Genomic DNA, 12953 nt, shown 5'->3' with positions numbered 1-12953 from the left:
CCTACTTTCAAAAGAAAACCGCCGCTGTTTTTCCCCGATGCGATCCTGGCAAGTTTCCCCGATGCGATCCTGGCAAGTTTCCCCGCGCGTTGGTGTTACATGTACATGTGTGCAGCATAGGAAAATGCAGCGTGGCAATGGAGAGGAGCACGTGTTAATTTGCCCACGTGCGCAGTGGGAGGGGCTTACTGGATCGGCTATTGACATCGCGAAAATGGCATGCCAACATCGATGTAGAAGACCTCTGCAATCTCATGCAAAGAACTTGATTTCTTTTTTCTGTGTGGGCCTTTGTATTTTCCGTTTTCATGTACTTATTTTAAGGGACGTACTGCTCGCACAGGGTCGCACAAGAAGCGGAACATTACACTGATACAGCGAAGCCAATTCCCCCCAAAGTTTTCCATCGCCTGTTCAATCGTGTCGAATGCACGTGGTTATAGGGAATCGCCTTGCACGCAGTATGCTGCTCACAGCACGTGGCGGTGTTGTAGAAAACTTGTCATGAACCCCATCATTACATTAAAACGTTTTGAAAACCTTGGTTCATTTACGTTACGGACTCTGGGATTTTTCTAAAAGAATTTCTTGTTTACTTTTAGGGGTAAATTTATTATGGCTGTTAGATGTTCGCCCCAATGCCTCCGTAATTATATACATGTACATGTACAAAATAATCTAGTTCTCTCAACTGATCAGAGCACCCTTTTATCGAACACATATTCGTTCGCTGTCCGTCAGCTTTGTTCGCTGGGTTAGTCTGCTAATTGCACCCAATATTTGCACAAATAAAACATACATAAACACTTCAAAAACTAGTTCAGCAATTATACTTTCAGTAATAATAGCGGGAACCTCTGGCTTATGTCCTCCAAGTCGAGCAAAACGCAAGAAAAAGGGCAGACAACAGAGAGGATTTCAAACTCAAAAGAGCTCTCATTTATTTCGCCAGACAGACTTTGCGGTCAACTCACCGCACCGTACCCCTGATTCCCAGCATAGAAAACCACAGCTAGACAAAATGTATCAAAATGTTGCAAGTTGGAATATCCAAACCTTTTAGTGGCCTATTTGTTAGAAAGTTATCTCCAGAGCACGCACTTAGCCAGACAAAAGAACCGGGTCAGCGCACCTGTGCCCTAATTAGCCCGCCAACAATGCGCCCGCCGGAGCTCGGCTGGCGATTTTTTTTTTTTTTTTGCTGAAATGTCACCCTTCGTGTTTTGGATACACGGCTTATAATACATCCCCTGTGGGCAAACAAGGAAATACTGCTTTGCACGTGTCAAGCTAAGGCGTGTGTATGCCGCGCCCACGCCCATTATTTGCATAAACTTAAATATGCATTTACAATTCAAAGACCCATATTTCATTGAATAAAGATATTAAATATCATAGGTTTTTTTCTTGGAGTTTTTGGTTGTTGAGAATAAGTTTATTTAAAATGATATAAAATCATTTCCTCAATTCTTGGTGACAAAAGTGCGAGTTATTATTATAAAAGTGATTTTTTTATCCTCAATACTGTGACTAGGAAGTACACCGTTTTGTAGACTTCAAGAAGCTTCCAGTAATAGATATGCTCGGTTCCTGTTTGCGAGTTAAGGGTTGGAGAGTCACAATAGCTGACGCCACCCGCCGTGTTTGGGGTTCACGGCTTAATACGTCCCCCATGCAAACAAGGAATCCGTCACTCTAGCTTCTCTGGTTATTGTTAATCTTTAAATTACTGACGACTGAAGAACAACTGATTGTTGTCAAATACCTGACTTACCTGTGAAGAAATCATGCATGACGTGCGCACGTACGTTGACTACATGTTCATGTATGGCATATTTTTGCTTTTGAGGTAATTTGGAATGGCCAAATAACCGAATATTCGAATATTCGATCGATTGGAAGGTCGAATATTCGAATATTCAATTATTCGAATTGACTCAGCCCTAATAATTTGACAGTTTTGTTGTGTGATGTTTGCAAATGTTGTGTATATACTTTTAAACACAAAATGTAAACTTTCGCCGTAATTCACTGTGAAAAAAAGTCGACATTTGATGTGGCATTTGTATGCAAGTGGGTAAATCCAGCGTTATGAAAGGAAGTGTAATGTCCTTAACAGAGCCAATTAACCATGATATCTAATAAATGATTCAGAGAAATGATCCAAAACTCCTAGTCTGTAATCTCCTTGACCATTACCAGACGATTTGGAAAATCATACGTTTTCAGGTTTATTCACTGAGCTCTTAAAGGGAATGTACAACATTTGCTTTTGCTGCAATTTTCAGAAATAAATGGATCTGGAGGATAAGTATGTTTTACTTTTAGCAAATATTGTTAAACTGACTTGTTTCACGTTTTGGGTTCGTAGATGCTGGAGAAGCCTAGAAGACCAATCATATTCTTGTAGTCTGGTTCCCTGACCCACTTAAGATGAAACGGAGCATAGACTTTGGGGAATTGTAAGATCAGAGAATCAGTCTAGCAGGCTTGTAGTCTTCACAGGTGTGTAATCAATTGCAAAGAAAATGCAGACGAACAAAATATAAAAATCTAGGAGCACTTTTTGAGAAAAAAGCCAGTTTTCTCCAACGATGGTCGGCCGACCAGCGTTGGAAAAATACAGTTTTTCTTGAAAATGTCAGCACATCAGGAGCCACAACTTAACAGGGTGCTTTAGACTGTCATTCTTAACAATCCAGTAAGGTATTTCGTGATATTTTGATCATTTCATTTTTTGATGTTTGCAAATGTTGTATCTTCTCTTTAAAGGGAATATACATCATTTGCTTTTGCTGTAATTTTCAGAAATTGATGGAATTGGGGGGTTGGAAATATATAGCAAATACAGTTACACTGACTTTTTTTGAGGTTTTGGGTTCGAAAATGCTATAAAAACCAAGAAAAACAATCATTTGCCTGTAGACTGGTTCCCTGACTCCATTTAAGAAGAAACAGAGCAGTTTACATACATTGGGGAATTGTAAGGTCAGGGAACCAGTCTAGCTGGCTTGTACCCGTTCATACATGTAGGTGTGTAATCGATTGCAAACAAGTGCGATGGTCAACTGGGGCCAGTATTTGAAAAAAAGGCAGTTTTTTCCAACGCTGGTCGGCCGATCAGCGTTGGAAATTGATACAAAAATACCACTTTTCTTGAAAATGACAGTATACCAGGTGCCATGATTTTACAGGATGCTTTACACTGTCATTCACTAACAGTCCAGCAAGGTATTTCAAAATGATTTGGTAGTTTTATTTTTTGATGTTTGCAAATGTTGTATTTTCCCTTTAAAGCTCTGTTACGGACATTACATAATTGCCCAAATAATAAATGTGCATGTCTGTACGCACACTGAATGTGCAAACTGTGAGTGCCCCTGACAAGGCTCTGTGGTACATTATAGGAATTCCCTAGAACCCAATGCGATGAGAGTAAATCAATTCCAATTTGTTTAGCAAAAGCTTCCGCTACATCCCTCGGGAAAACCACAGTACATGCGCATGCAAACATACCCAGCAAACGTCGATAATTTGTGATTTCATTACTTCCAATTACACGGAAAACTGTTTTTTTAAATGCTTGGACAAAGTACGACAGTTACAGTAACCGAACATGAATGTGTTGTCAATATTCTAAAAAAAGGTTGCAATCATTATTGTATCGACCTCGGTACTTTGAACCCTTACGGGAGACGGTGTAAAAACATGGACCATATCACAATGGACTTATATCGCGTGGAACATTCACAGGGTTAAATTAAGACCATGCTCAGGAGATATTCTGACTGTTCAATGTTTACTCACGGTGTACTATATTTGTCTTAGCAAAAATGGATGCGTACACTTAATGTCAGCTGTAAGCTCATTCTAGGCAGGTGAAGAAATTCAACCCCAACTACGTGACAGTTCATACAAAACATGGTTTGCTAAAAAAAAATTGAAAGATACATCATTTTCCGTGACCCAGATCTTAATAAAATACAGCCAGTAAACATTATGAAACACTAAATGTTGGTGATTTCCGGATCTCCGAAAACACACCTTTAAGGTGCTGACGCATGTCAATTTGAACAACAGGGGGTACATAATACACTGGAACATGAATTAATAGTATGCATCATGCGAAGGGCCTACTCACTGGCTTACAGAACAGCAGGGAAGATACAATGTACTTGAAATATTCAAAAGTCTTCCGGGCATTTCAAAGTGATGCAGCATGCAATTTACATGTACTCAGGGTATGTGCAAGAGCAACGCCTTCACTGTGCGGTTTATCATATTCTTACGGTTTTGAGTGTGAATGCATTAAAGTACATTTACTTACTGGAACCACACTTGTACTTCCCAAACCTAAATGTTAGCCAGCATTTTGTGTCGTGCCTAGAGGCCACTGCCATCGACCGGCCAGATAGGCCACTCCGATACTGAAAGGTCAACACCGGCTACGAAACCCAAATGTAATAATCGCCAAAAATTTTCAGCCCAAGCAAAGTGACTGACTTGCCATGCGCTGTTTTTTTTTAAAGCTTTTGCATAAGGCTCCGTGGGGAGTTTGCTGTCGTATCATCTAGCGTTTGCAGCTTTCAGACGTTGTGTTTTTCAGTCAAAACAGACCGGGTTTTTTTTGCTGGTTAGTCCTTTTCGTCTGTTTTCCCAGTGCACAATGAAATGTCACATCGCCGATAAAAGCCGGTAGCGATTGTTTGATAAGAAATTCCAGGACGCATCATCTTCAATAGTGACCTCTGTCGACTGTCATCAACATTGCCCAAAGCTTGAATTTCAAGTTAAAATCTAGTTGACTACGAACTCTTACTAGTACATGTCTGCGTGAGTGTACCTTACAATGTATACGTTGGCTATTTCTGAGTTCAATAGCTGTGTGCTGGAACAGAAGTCTCATGGTGCCATAAGGACAACAACAAAACACACACATCGGAATTTGAACTGAAAAAGGTGGTTCACAATGTACGTACATGTACCAATACATGTACCGGTACATACACATACTGGAATTTGTATCCTTGTGGAGACATTTCTTTGTTCTCATGTACTAAAGTTTTAGAGTTGGAAAAAGTAGTTTCAAAATGTTCTTACCGGTATTTTAACCCGAATTAATTTCTTTGGCTCAAATTCGGACTTAATATTCCTTTTCTCAAACTCTTCCATTTGCGACACATCAACATACCTTGGAAATTCCTAGTTTTTGAGTAAAATCCATATATTATATCTATTTTGTGAAAACCATGTGGAGAGGTACATGTATTCATCTATAGAAATTGCCCTGTGGAGACGTACAATCTTTTGTTCCCTATTGTACACACGTCTCCAGAGGGTACAGTGTATCAGATCATACGTAACGGTACGTGTACCGGTATGTGTTTGAAAAGGTTTAGAGCATACCAGAGGTGTGAATGACCACTGATAAAAAATAGCCGAAAACAGCTCAAAAGGGTGTAAAAAAAACTTTGGAAATATCTTATACTTTTGTAAACAGTCAAGTGAGAAAAAAAAAGCTGAAATCCGAAACAAAAACAGCTGAAAGCAGCTAACCCTAACCGTCCTGAGTGCTCCAATTTTAGTACGATTTTGCACACCCCCTAGCTGAGATTTCACACCCCTGGCCTACACTGTAAACGTGAGGTTTTCTGACAAAATGAGTACAGGGCAGAGGTCAAAATGAGAGTTTGTAGGTATTAGGAAAGAGAATAAATTCCCCTCACGATACTGTTTATTGGACTTCAATCAGACTTTCCCTTGACAAGTTATGGCTGTTTAAAGTTTGCATTTATTATCATGTCAATAAAGTAAAATACTGAGCAAAAGGCCTGCAAAGTTTTGAGTTTTTGCAGTCATGCAAATGAAAGTCGAAATTGTTTTTCCATAAAAAAAATGTATTTAAAGCTATAGTCCATCATTTGTAATTAGTGCATTTTGTTCGTTTGAAGCAACAAAAGTGTTCAAAATCTAATGAAGGATACTGAACAACTAACCTGATGAAGTTTCAGCTCAGCTTCATCATCAATAAAGTAGACATCATCAATAAATCTGAAAATTGACAATAGGCCTATTAACCCCCATTTAGTTGTTTGCACTTTTCTCCACTGGCCTGTGCCCAGTTCCCTCTCATTTTTTCCTGAATGCCTCACAAATGCACTGAGCATACAGAGCACAATTTAAGGACAAACTTGTCAGATAAACAAGAAAATCTGACTATTACGACTAGCAAAAATATACTTTGGAGACTAAGGCCAAAAAAAAAAAGTCTCCGGTTTCTGGTATGCGCCCGCGTCGCCGTAGACATGCGCGTCGGCAAAATGAAAAAGGTTTTTTTTCAATGAAAGATGATGTCTCAAAACCGCCAAACTTACTGGTTTGACTGGAATCCTACTGCTGCACAATTTTAACGTGTTTTTAGATTGGGTTATGGTCAAGAATAAGCTTTGTGTGGCCTCTTTGGACTCCCATATATTTGCACTAAGTTTAGTCGGGCACCATTTGCAGTCATCAGCCGACATTTGAAGCAAAAAATCAGGTAAAAAAAAAAAAAAGCCGCGTTGCCGCACGACTTTTTGGGCAAGCTCCATACCAGAAACCGGAGACTTTTTTTTTTTGGGCCTAATGATACACGAAGTTTGTACCATTCAATGCATAACATTCTCAATACCATGACACGTTTGCACGTGATCGAGTCAGAGTGCACACAATATTTCCTTCAATTGCTTCCCTTCACGGTCTACTGACAAAGAAAGGCACAAATAAATATTGGCGGTATGCCAACATTCAGTGCAACAATTGCCCCAAAAAATCACTTTCAAACAAACTTAAGCCTCATCCAGAAAAAAAAATGGCAAATTTTTCCAAGCTCCAAGAACTTCTTTGTATGTCTACTAAATTTCTACAGCATTGACTGATTACTCTCCAACAAGTGTTCGCACGAGCTCGCAAAGCCTGCACACAGCTTCCAAATTGAACTATGCCCGACACCGAAATCCTACTTCTTAATAAGAATTACTTCAAGGAATGACCCAAGAATAAGTACAACTGACCCAAGAATAAGTACAACTGACCCAAGAATAAGTACAATTGACCCAAGTGAAATGGACCTTTAAGCTTGAACTTGAACTGCAGGGCAGAAAAAGTACAGGTTAGCTGAGGTCAAGGAAAAAGTGCACCATCTCCAACTAAATATACAGATAATTAAGACAGTCTTTCTCAAAATGAACAACGCAAGACGCCAATTTCTGTGAGCTTTAGAGTTTGTCAAATATACTGTGATTATATTTTTTCGTCTTGTGCGGAGACGAGCTATGCAGGCTTGCGGGTTTTTGATTTATTTTTATGACTGGACAAGGCCACGCTTTTATTTGTTTCCTCCAATTAGGCTTCAATTGAGGGAATGAGACAGATGAATTTAATATCCTGAGTTTGGGAGGGCAGGCGCCGCGGCGAAGTGTCAAGTCCGCTGGGGTGGGTTTCCTGAGCAGAGGGAGAATGGCCGTGGGGCATTTGGTCTCAGGCTGGGGGGGGGGGGGGGGGGGGGGGGGGGGGGAGGGGGCGGTGTGGGGGAGATCAGAGAGGGGGGGGGGAGACTGTGTGAAAGGGGGGGGGGAGGGGAGTGGTTTGGAAGACCAAAAGAGAAATAGAGTCCAACAATTGCGTGGGGGTTCTTAATATCAACAAGTCCAATTGTCTTGTGATTTTACCTTCTTAAAATTATAATTTTTGAGATTCACAAGGCCAAAAAAAAAAACAATGCTGTGTTTCAGGTAATCTGACTGACCCTAAAAATTTGGGGGTTTGGTAGATCGGCAGTAAAAAGTTGTTTTATTTTTTGTTTTGTTTTTTATTTATTTCATTGTTGGTCTTTCTTGTTTTTGGAAATTTGTGATAAAATACCCCAAATACAAGTCTTAAATTACGCACCGTGTGCATATTGCAGAATTAATGTTAACTGTAAATGCATGCGTTATACTGTTAACAAGGTAGGGGAGTCAGGTTGGCGTAGCGGTATTTCCTCGCCTTCCACCGCTGTGACCCGGGTTCGAATCCCGCCTGGGTCAATATAAGGATTGGGTTTTCAGTCCCCACCTGATTACGTGGGTTTTCCTCAGAACATTCGTCTGGGGTTTTCCTCCTACCTGTAAAACTGTAATTTCTTCACATTGTCTTCTCTTTACTGGACCCCATGGGAGACCAGTGGATTGATCGAGTGAATGGGCCACCCGGTTAAAATAAATTCTTTAGTCACTGTACAGCGCCCAAAACCGCCCTGCCTAGCCAATTTTAGATTTCATTTGCGCATACATGTACATGTGCCAACTCGCCTTGACGACCATATTTTTGGATAATAAGCAAGCCTAGTCTGCAAACACACGTTTTGTGCGAACGGTTTTCCCACTTACATGTAGCTTGGATTTCTTCACATTCAATGCTGTAAAATGGTGATTTTTTGGATGATAGGGAAATGAAATAGTATTGAACTACAAGTCGACCTATATTCCCGAATGCTATAAAAAATTAATAATGCCAGTAGAAAGGTGAAAACTTATGCTGTAAAATTTCAACCAGCGTACATGGTCATGTACCGGTATGTGTGTAGTACATGTTTTCACAGCTTTTAAAAAAATACAGCGCAAATATCGACACATATTTGGAGAGCATAGTTCATTAGCAAATCTTTCCAATTAGGTAAATCTTTATTGAGTTATGGCCAATTGAAAACAAGTGCCGCTTTTCACATCGGTTTGCCGTTGCGATACACTACCAACGGGGCGCCCTCACGTGGGTTTGTTTAAATCCAATTTGTATCCCACAATTCATTGCACGCCCAAGACTTTGATTTGGCTGTAGTTTCCGAGATCGTCCCAGCACTCAATGGTTTTATGGTTTCGTTGGTGAATAAACACAATGAAATACATGTACAATGTACCGGTAGTACAGGACTGTGCTAATGCCAGGTTAAACAGTTAAAGGGAATATACAACATTTGCAAACATCGAAAAATAAAACTACCAAGTTTTTACGAAATACCTTACTAGGATGTTGGTAAATGACAGTCTAAAGCATCCTGTTAAATTATGGCACCTGGTGTGAAGTCATTTTCAAGAAAATGGTATTTTTGTATACATTTCCAACGGTGGTCGGCCGACCACCGTTGGAAAAACTAACTATTTTTCAACTACTGCTCCAACTTTACACTTTTTTCAGTCCAAATTTTGTTTGCTATTGGTTACATGTTCATGAACGGGTGCAGGCCAGCTAGACTGGTTCCCTTACCTTACAATTTTCCAGCATTTATAAATTGATCCATTTTATCTTTAGTGGAGTCAAGGAACCAGACTACTTGAACATTTTTGTTTTTCTTGGTTTTTCCAGCATTTTCGAACACAAAACTTCAAACATGTCAGTGTAACAATATTTGATCTATTATACTAACCCCTCAAATAGTTCATTTCTGAAAATTACAGCAAAAGCCAATGATGCACATTCCCTTTAAATCAATAAATAAATGAATGCATCACACAAGTATCGCATGCAACAACAACAAAACTTTTCAAAAATTAAAATGAAGAGGGAAACAATGAGATTTTACCACCCACCCACCCACCGAGACAAGTTATTTTGGAAAGAATGTTGCAACCTGACGCCACTTTTTTCTTCATGAAAAGAAAATTTTCTTGACTCTCCACACTACTGCTGAAGTGGTGTCTAGTCTGGACATTTAATACATTCAGACAGTCTTTCCACAGCACAGTGAACATGGTAAAATTACACTTTTCATTACATTTATTTATCAAATTCACGTGCTTTCCAATCATTATCTCACCTGGTACCTGCAGAATTGGTCAAGTATGACTATGAATATGAAGTATCATTGTCAAAAGCTGTGATTATTTTATGGATTCCGTTCACGTGACACTGATCATCCATGCTGATACTAGAAATAGAAACGCGTACATCTACCCACAGCTCAGCTCATGCTCGGCAAAACGGTCGGAGAAAAAAACAATGCAAAAACCAAATTACAAGCTCCGAAATGAACATGCTGGGTAAAAAATGAAAGCAACATACCTTAGCTTGGTCTTGGTGGTGAAATACTGCCGGCTTTGCTTTCCTTCCGCCAAGAAAATAGTAAGAAATCTACATCAGTTGCAGCAGGCGAAACAGCTCCCACCGTATTGGTTTCTATTTTGCTACCAAACGAGGGCGCCCTGCATAATCTCAAGCGCCGTAACAAAAAAAAATACTTCCGAGTTTCACCTAAAAAAAAATATTTGTTTTTCAATTGTTATTTTCCTAGCAATTTAAAAGTTATTCACAAATTCCACCGACGGTTAGCTACTGAATTATTTCTTCACATAAAAGTTGAATTATTGGTTGCCAGTCATGCCAGATAATAATTCGGCTCTCGCAAACTAGGGCGGGTCACCTTTTTCAAGTAAAAATTTAATGAATTTAGCTTTTCCAGAGCTAGAGGGTGATACTTGTCAAATGCTTGTAGTCTTGCAGACGACCAAAATCGATTACAGTAGTTTTTCCGATTTTTTTTTTTTTTTTTTTTTTTTTAAGATTATCGGGTTTACATCTTTAATAACTGCATCTTTTCTTGTTTTTAACTATCCAAACAACAATACTCCTTTAAATGTACATGACGAATCTGTTCACACCATTTACACAGATTCGTGAAACAAGACTATCAACTAACCAGGCATTGAAAGTCCCTCCAGCCAAAAAGGAATGCTATGCCAAAAGTTTCGCTGTGAGTGGTGCGAATAATTTGGAATAATCTGCATGTATATAGATTCCTCAGCTCAGGGACATTCAAATCAGAACTAACCAAAGCAAAAATAGTGAGTGATATTTAGTTCAAAATGCGCTGATCTAGGGAGCTATATATACTTAGTTGCCATGGTATTAATTTGGAGCCGTATCGGGAATTTCTCCGTGTTTTTCCGATTTTTCTTTTTTGATTTTTTTGGGTGGGGTTTTCGCCCATCCCGTGATCAGTAATTCATGCCTTATATTTAAATGTTTAAAATATGTACAATGTATTTAGCTTTTGTTTAATAATTCTGGGATATATACTAAATATTAATGATCGTGGTATGTTTCACCAATATACTTTTCCTTACGAATTTAACTGTTTCAGTACTTATAATTATTAATAATTTGTTATATTATGCAGGACCCCAATGGAAACCAGTTTTTAACTGTTTGGGCATACCCTGCATGCATGGGCGTCGCGAGGGGGGGCACTTGCCCCCCCCCCCCCCTGGAAAAGGAAAAAAAAATAGAGGCACAAAGGCCAAAAAAAAAAGTCTCCGGTTTCTGGTATGCGCGCGCGTCGCCGTAGCCATGCGCGTCGGCAAAATGAAAAAGGTTTTTTTTCAATAAAAGATGATGTCTCAAAACCGCCAAACTCACTGGTTTGACTGGAATCCTGCTGCAGCACAATTTTAACGTGTTTTTAGATGGGGGGTATGATCGAGAATAAGCTTTATGTGGACTCTCTGGACTCCCGTACATTTTGCACTAAGTTTAGTCGGGCACCATTTGCAGTCATCAGCCGACATTTGAAGCAAAAAAGTCAGGTAAAAAAAAAAAAGCCGCGTCGCCGCACCACTTTTTGAGCAAGCTCCATATCAGAAACCGGAGACTTTTTTTTTTGGCCAAAGACAAAGTGGTGTTAATTTAATGAGTTGGGGAGGGGGGGGGGGGGGCAAAATGTCCCTGCCCCCCTCTAAAACTGATAAATTGAGAATGTGTGGAGAAATACAATCATTTTTTGGCCAATTTTTTTTTGCCCCCCCTCTAGAAAAAATCCTGGCGACGCCCATGCCTGCATGTGGACTAAATCTCGTACGCATCGATAATAATTATCATAAGGGAAAATTCCCTCTTCAAAATGTAAAAGCCAGATTTGTTTTTAAACGGCAAGATGTTTTATGGTAGATTAAAAAAATGGCAACTAAAATATAGCTTGTTTTGAAACGATTTACTATAATGCAGTTTTGCAACTGCCCATCACTTGCATTATCGTATAAAAGAAATCTTAGCCTCAGTAAAAAAATCCCAACTTTCTTTTCGCTTTTTTTTTTGCTAGTTTGAACAATTTAATAATTTGACAATAGTAAGGATATTAAAGATATACTGTAAGTGTAAGTGTTTATAAAATAAAAAAAAAAATGTAATGCACGAAATATAAATATTATAATCATGGCGAGTATGATGATTTTGAGGGTGAAATTGGTACAAGGTAATTGAGAGATCGTCATCACAATTATTATTAATAGGCCTAATACTTCAATCCTTTCGCCATGAATAAACCAGACTCGCTAAGCCCAATCAACTTGTTAATGTACTGCCGGGTGTCAACGATTACAGAAAAACAATCCACATTATGATCACAGTTAATGACCTGATGAGTCAGGTTACGTGGTGATGGATGAGTCATTCATTTCATATCATTATGATCGCATCACTAGTGCGCGCGAGCTTTTACCAAACCTCGGCTTCCGTTTGAGCTCCGGCTCCGCGCAATACAGCATTTTCAGGCCCTGGAGATGTTCAATATTGAAAGGTGTACACTTTTATGTTTCGAGAACATCGAATACTCAAATATCAGATATAACCTTGAAGTGTTTTTACTTAAAATGGTCGTGTGGAAAAAAAAAGGATTTGAGTGCTGATTCGAAGTTTGTTGCCGAAGCCGAGCTCAGAAGTGGGTTTAAAAAGGAGGTGTAGTGTCCTAAAGGGGCGTGCCTGTCGCTGGGGGGAGGTCCTAGAGAAATATGACAAAAACCCTCCGGTAAATGGCGCAAATATTATATTCAAGTTGAGAATATTTTGGAATTTATCAAATCATTTTGATAATACTCTTTGCCCGGCCTCCTATCATACTACCGAGTAGCTGTAAAAAAAATACCACCACGCTAGTTACGTGTTAT

At 39.3% G+C, this 12953-nt stretch overlaps 1 protein-coding gene across 4 annotated transcripts in view; it reads right to left on the bottom strand.

Moving 5' to 3' along the window:
• The window catches only part of LOC119731760 (rho guanine nucleotide exchange factor 10-like), a 97230-nt gene extending 87036 nt beyond the window's left edge, over positions 1–10194 (bottom strand). For all 4 annotated transcript variants that reach the window (XM_038205006.1, XM_038205007.1, XM_038205008.1 and 1 more), the window contains exon 1: positions 10078–10194. The gene's annotated coding sequence lies outside the window, so the exon portion shown is untranslated. The remainder of the gene's footprint in view (positions 1–10077) is intronic.
• Between the last annotated feature and the right edge of the window lie 2759 nt (positions 10195–12953).

Source organism: Patiria miniata, unplaced genomic scaffold (genome assembly GCF_015706575.1).
Source record: "Patiria miniata isolate m_02_andy unplaced genomic scaffold, ASM1570657v1 HiC_scaffold_24, whole genome shotgun sequence".
Classification (NCBI taxonomy): domain Eukaryota; kingdom Metazoa; phylum Echinodermata; class Asteroidea; order Valvatida; family Asterinidae; genus Patiria; species Patiria miniata.
Note: the sequence above shows the minus strand (reverse complement) of the source record. Positions and strands in the feature narration are given on the sequence as shown.